Source organism: Silene latifolia, chromosome Y (genome assembly GCF_048544455.1).
Source record: "Silene latifolia isolate original U9 population chromosome Y, ASM4854445v1, whole genome shotgun sequence".
Taxonomy (NCBI): domain Eukaryota; kingdom Viridiplantae; phylum Streptophyta; class Magnoliopsida; order Caryophyllales; family Caryophyllaceae; genus Silene; species Silene latifolia.
Window position 1 is genome coordinate 163,695,341 of NC_133538.1, and position 7,333 is coordinate 163,702,673.

At 37.4% G+C, this 7,333-nt stretch overlaps 1 long non-coding RNA gene across 1 annotated transcript; it reads right to left on the reverse strand.

The window, feature by feature from the left end:
- Positions 1-1,220: 1,220 nt before the first annotated feature.
- Positions 1,221-3,420, reverse strand: LOC141632921 (uncharacterized). The gene is made up of 3 exons (XR_012537839.1): positions 3,399-3,420; positions 3,191-3,299; positions 1,221-1,472 (listed from the first exon to the last, which is right to left on the reverse strand). It is a non-coding gene; the product is annotated as an uncharacterized LOC141632921 (long non-coding RNA).
- Between the last annotated feature and the right edge of the window lie 3,913 nt (positions 3,421-7,333).

Below are 7,333 nucleotides of genomic sequence, written 5' to 3' on the forward strand. Positions count from 1 at the left end.
CTCTCCTCTTAATTTCTACCCAATACTTTCAAGTCAAGATGATAACATACACAAATTAAACCATCTATGTATATTTTTCAAGTTTAACCAACAATTCATTAAACCATGAGTGCAAGTTAAGCATGAGCATTAAAGATATGCCAAGACAAGAAGCTAGGATCAATTCTCACAAGATTAAACCATACAAATGAGAAAAGACAAGAAATTTCCTACTTATTGCATGAATCCTTTAAACCAAATCAACATACAACAAGCTTGCTCCAAATAATCCTAGATAGATTAAACCATTTCTCTAGAATTTGCACTAGTTGGTTAAACAAGATGCAAGAGTGATCAATTCTAACATTTATCTACTCAACATAAGAATTAAGCATAAGGAAAGATCATTAGATAAATAAGAAGAGATTAAAAGAGTCTTACAATACCAAAGTTGGAGACTTTGGATGAATTACACCAAGAAGGGAAGGATTTAGCCTTCCCTAGTCTTCATAAAACCCCAAAAACAAAGAAAGATTACAACTTGAATGGAAAATAGTCTTCTAAATTATTACAAGATTAAACCCTAAGAATGAGATTAGATGAGATGATATGATGGTAGGTGAATGTCTTAGGTCTTCAAACTCTCGGGGTATTTATAGGGCTTCACGAAAACCTGGAAAGATTTCCACTTAAGAAGCCCACAAAGAAGATTAGAAAACCCGCAAAGCAGAGCTGCGCAAGCTGCGCAGGCTGCGCAATCCCTGTTCATGCCTGCGCAAAAGTGCGCACCTGCGCACCCTGTTTGCGCAGGCTGCGCGCAGGCTCGCATTTCTGGACTTCTATTTTCCACGAGTTAGACCTCTTCAATTTCCCTCATTTCTTCTAATCTTCATTCTTACTTCTCCCAACTAGCTTCCGGGTTACAAGTGATCCTGTTGTGCCTTGTCTTGACCTTTGAAAGGTGCTCTATTGCCGCTCGGGTTCATGCATTAAGGATTGAGTGCCCAACCGAGTAAAAATGCACAAGTTACCACCACATAACCAATTGCCAAATGTTAGAAAAATTGTACCAAAAGACCCATATTAAGAGACACGAGGGTGATAAAATCACCCTCTTTGTGACACCCTTAATATATAGCGTTATCTAATTACTTAAATGCGTAATTTCTACGGAAAAACTGGTAGGATATGTTTGTAAATAGTTCAACTAGTCAAAAACCTGCAATTTCAAAAATTTTCTTCCTAAACCATTCACAACCATTCCAACTCAAGAAGAGTGTCATAACCCTGCAACAGCCGATAAACTAACTTACATATATAACTAAAGACGCGGAAATATAAGGATACAAACCAAAAATAGAAAGGGAGACATATGTCCCTTCAAATTATATACAAACCAAAAGTATAAAAGGTTTACTAATAGAATAGCCAAAACTAGGTCCAAGGTTCCTTGCTCACTAGCCGTCTGTGACCCCCAACAAAGCATCAACAACCTGTCAATCGCATTTTATACAAACACGAAAGCCACAATTCAGTGGGGAGTAACTTCGAGTCCTCCCAGCCACGAATCGTCAAAATTAATGTAACATGTAATGTAACATGTAAACAATTTGATAAACCATTTACTTATCATGTATTCTAACAAATGACCCCTAAACTGACCAAACTAAACTACCATGTGAATCGGATAACAAATAGTAATCCAAACTTTATCAATCAGAACCGCTTACATCTCACCTATTACAGTTCATAAAATCACCATACAAGAAAGGGCAATATATCAAAGACAGGCATAAGTTCTTAGCCCCGTCAATAGTCACTTTGTAACTCGAGTCTATACCACGAGGTAGGGAAGGTAATCGAACCGGTATCTTGGCTCAGCGGTTACTATTAAGAAAACATGGCCAAGAGACAACACAACCCTAGCCTAAAATCACAAGAGACCTCTAGACATGCGGATACACACCACCGCACCCAAGACCCACAACTTTTTTTTAAAACAAAGTGAAGTGAGTACCCTAAGGACACCACCGAAGGGTTGGCTAGTACTTAAACTGACCCCATACTATCAAAATAAGTACCTGAGGTCATGCCCCAACTTGGATAAACATCCACTAGTCGGAACACAAAGGCTATCAAGCAAAGAACATATACTACGTCAAAGACTATAAAGACCTATCTATGATGGAGGCCGAAATACTCACCTAGGACCTAGTCCCACTAGTCCCGACTTGAATATTTTAACCCACACCACACATGACTCACCACACAAGTCAAGTAAGACACCCACTTAACCTTAAGAGGGCAAAAAGTCCTACTTATCAATATAAATTCTAGCATTCTATCATGTGAAAGGCTTATAATGTCTATTTACAGCATACAATCCCAACAGAATCCTCAATAAGTATTCAATACTAATTTCTAATTCTAACAATAGTAACCATATTAAAGGTTTCAGGGGAAACTAGGGCCATTTCTACAATACAAGTCACTATTAAATTCAATAAGCTATACATGTGAATAAAAGCTTGATAAATGGCCTAAAACAAGAAAAAGGCCGATTATCTAAATCATTCAACCGAATTTTTACCCGCAACCCCACCTGCGCGACAGTGCGGGTCAAATTGCGGTGACCAATCACTCAATTAATCGACATCGCATCGACCAAAGGGACTAAGGCTCGCTTTTGGACAATCAACAAAACATTACAATTATAGCTATAAAATTCATTTTGAGCCTATTAATTACAATTTCCTTTTGTAAACTACCCTAACATGTGATAACTATTAATATAAGCACAATTTTACCAATAACATAATTTTTGTTACTATCAAAATACTACCCATTTGTTACTTATACTATTCTAACCTTAATTAACCCGAAATGACCAATATTGTACGAAAAACCGCAAAACAAGCACGGACCAACCCGGCAGCCGTGGCTAGCCGTGGGCCTCGCCACGGGCTGCCACGGCCTGCTGCCCGTCCCCCTACACCACCTTATTTTTCCATTTTTATATAGTAAGAGACCGTCTGAAAATTAATTAATCGTCCCCAATTCAACTTTAATAATTTAAACTAACAAAAGGCACAAATTAAACATGCATACAACAAATTTATCATGTGAAAACTACTACTCAAGTAAAAATCACCAAACATACAAAAATCAAAAACATGTGACGATAATTAAATGAGAACTCGAAATATGTTACCTTAAGCTAGAAAAAGAGCAATTAACACCTTGAAAACCCAAACCCTAACGACACTAGCCGCTATCCTCTACAATATACGAGTCCCCGAACTCGTCTTCCAATCCTTCACCTAAATAAACAATTAAAACACAATAATAAGCATATAAAAACCGAAAATACCGAAAATTGGTCTTAAAACAACTTCAATAAAACTGAAATTAAATTGTACCAAGTTGTAGATCGCGTCGAGGGATTCCTAAAGGTAAATTATGCGAAAACTGCAAGAACGAAGAAATTACGTCGATTTTGAGCTTGAAATTATGTTAATGGTGTTTTTGGTCTTTTTGAGATGTTGATGATGATGATAGGAACCAAAATCAGAAAAAAAAAAAGAATAGGGGGAGGGGATGCCGCGTGAGGGAGGAAGGAAAGGAGGAAAAAGGAAGTGCGGGATTTTTAGTCGAGATTTTTACTGTGGGTTTGACTTGTTTTGATAATAATTAAATCCGTAAACAAATCGCAAATTCCGTCAAGTCCAAAGTCTTTAAACACGAGATTACAATAAAATTGAGTATTCATACGACCCATTTCCAAATTCGTTTACCCAACGTTCAAACGAATTGTCATTTTCCCCCCGATACGCCCTTATTTCGAAATAAAAGATTTTTCACGGTTTAAACTATTTTTAAACATTTCAAAACTATCAAAATAAATACTTTTCTTCAAAATATAATAAAATTATATTTCTTTGAATTATTTTTACTTTAAATACATTATTGTCAAATTTTACTTGATTAATTAATTATTTTCGAAATATATTAACGGTCCGAAATTTACGGGCGTTACACTCTTAGACCGACACAATACATTACTATCAGTGAGAGGCTTTCTTCTTCTGATTGCATTAACTGGAGGTGTATTGGAGGTGTGTATGATAGCACACCTTCGATGGATAGGCCGTCTTCCTCTTCAATAAGAGATGTAAGAACCGGTTCTTCATGCATTCCAAATAGTATTGCCCGTGTAGTTAAGTAGCTTCCCCGATCTAGATCCAACACAATTTCAGTTGATTTAGAATTGACGGATCCATAATTTGCATCGATAATTCGAAGATTGTAAGCCGGGATAAGGTAATTTATAGCCTTCTTAGCCAGATCGTCTTTTGCAAGTTCTAGCGTAGAACAGCGAGAACCAATCAGTTTCTGATTCCTGGGATAACTTTGAGGTGTTTCAATGGTTATCCAGGAAGTATAGCTGCCTGGGTAATGCTCAACAGTACAGAGTTTGGTGCACTTGATTGTAATGGTGCTGAAGATCTTCCTTAGTATGGACATGTAGTCTATGAATATATGTATATACCCCTGGGGACTTCCAGGCACATTTTCCTCCAATACAGTTAGCGTTGTCCGCTGTGCAATTTGCTCTAGCTCAATGCGTTTGAGCCTGTAAAGGCGGCAACAGCGTTCAGTCTCTTGCTCATGGTGATAAGTGAAATCTTCCACAATTAATTTAAATTTCTGGATCAAATCGTGTATGGCCGCTAGTGCTGCAAGTTCACGAGCATCCTCGATGTTGTTTGTGCTTTGTCCAATATAGGTTAGCTCAGTGGTTTCACGTTTACTTTGAATCCTTACAAGTACGCGTTTCTGCGCCATATTCAACACGTGGTATTCTGGTTTGTTAAAGTGCACGAAGCTGACCATTTTTGCCAGAAGCGGTAGAAAGGGAATAGCTATATCAGTAGGTGCCGTATGGCCCACCTCCACCTGTCGGAATCACCCATCATATATTCCATAAGTGTGAAGAAAACCCAAAAAGTTCCACATGTGAGGGTTGTCCCACATTGATAAAAGAGGAGAAGAATTACCACTATATAAGGCAAAGGGCTACTCCCTCTATTGCCAATTGGTTTTAGAGTGGAACCCTCTTGAGCCTACGTTGTGGTCTCTTTCTCCTCCGTTTGGGTGCGGGCCAGGCCCGTTGTTAAATTTAACAATAAGTCAGAGGCAGAAATTCCAGATTGAATAGCAAGATGTGTGTTTCAAAGTTTATGTTTGCACTGGAATTTGTGAGTCATGCTAAATTGTAATGGATTAAAGTTCTGATTGGTAAACTTATAATTGAAGCTAACTATGCAAGTAAGTAAGTTGATAGAGTAGTACAAGTCAAACAAGGTTATTGTTGTGGCTAATCTATTTAAGCTTCTTACATTGATTTATATAGGAAAATATATGTACAGGTAAAATGAAAGTGATTGAATGGATTCTTGTGCTGTTTTTTGCTTAGTAAGAAATTGCGCTAACTGTTCGAGCTATTTAATGCAGCGACCAAAGGCCAGAATGAAGAGATAAACATTTGGAAACAGGTAATTAGCCTTCTATGTGTGTGTCCATGTTCTTATTTTTTTTTCTAAAGTAGTAGAGCATAGAGTAATTATCTGGAATACAGGTGATATGGTGATGCAGCTAACAATTGAACTCGAAGTCGATATGTTGCTGTTTTTGGTGCTGAGCATTCATTGTTCAATTAGTCAGGCCTGATCAAGTTTCCAATTTTTTAATGCTTTTTATTTATTGTTCAATGGTTAAGATTAAGGAAGTATACAATGCAAATAAGTAGAGAAAAGCATACCTGAGTGTTTGTGCTGGAGCCTTGCTGTTTTCCATCAACAATTTTAAAATGCAGATCGTACTTCTCAGTTTGCCTGCTCATTCAAGAGATTTAGCTCATTTTTCAGGTCATTTAGAGCATCCGGAACAATGGGGCTCCCCATATTTTCTCTTTCCTTTTCTTATTGGTCCACCTAATTTTCCACTAACTTTTTCATTTACCCTTCCCATTCCATAACTACATCTATGCAACAATGGGGTTCCCCATTTCAACTCCACTTTACCACTTTACTTTTTCACGTTTGTCAACGCGTGTTTTACGTGGTAAATATCGTTAGCTACGTATTTGCAAAAATTATAAAAGTTCGATATTTTTAATGTCTTTAAAACGAATCAAACAAGATCTCACATGAATATATTTGGCCCACTTTTTAATAGAACTTGGCCCACTTTTTCATATGGGAACCTCCCCTACAAATGGTGGAGCCTCTAATTAAGGGGAAGTGTGTGCAATAATGAGGTTCCTCATTTGAGGAGAGAGAGTACATATGGGGAGGCACCTCCCAACCTTTGCGGATGCTCTTAATGCACTGACTTTGGGCTACAATGAAGAGTAAATCAGTTTAGAGCAGTAAGAGCATCCGCAAAGGTGGGGAGATGCCTCCCCATATGTCCTCTCTCTCCTCATATGGGGCTCCTCATTGTTGCACAAAGCTCCCCAACATTTGAGGTTCCACTGTTTTTAGAGGAGCTCCCCAAAAAAAAAGTAAGGCAATTTGTGTTACTTTTGGGGAGGTTTTCAAATTTTTGTGTGTGAATTGGGGAACCCCATTGTTGCATAAATGGGGAGGGTAAATGAAAAAGTTAGTGGAAAATGAGGTGGACGAATAAGAAAAGGAAAGAGAAGATATAGGGAGCCTCACGTTTGCGGATGCTCTAAATTAGACTTCTATGTGTGTGCCCATGTTCAATTGTTATCTCAACAAGCAATCCCATATTAAAAAGCAATAGCCTGCATACCCATACTGGTGACGTCATGTAAAAGATGACATCATTTGCACTGTTTCTTTTTTTTTGGTAAAACCCACTCTATATTGTTTTGGGTGTTTCTGTACAAAAACATTATTGGATATATAGTATATGTGTTGCTATATATACTGGCTATTGATTTATGATATGCTTTACTTATACACATAACTATCAATCCTCCTAAACCTGGAATTGTCATCATTAAGATCTGTTAAAGATATTAATTCAAGAGACAAAACAAACGTGAATCAGTCTTCCTAAACTATAGTAATCTGTTAAGCTTTAGTCAATGTTTAAGTCTTAGCAACTCCTTGAATATAGTCGCTGTTACCTTATTTTAGGAATATAGTTTTGTTTATGCTTAACCCTAAATTGTATTATATATATGCACTCTTGTATACAGTAATTTATCATCAATAACAATTACTCTTCCTGTATCATACTTTATATGGTATCGAGTCTAGATCCTCACGATCAATCAAAAACCCGTGTTTTCATCCTCGAGTTAGCACTTCCGTCTCACGAA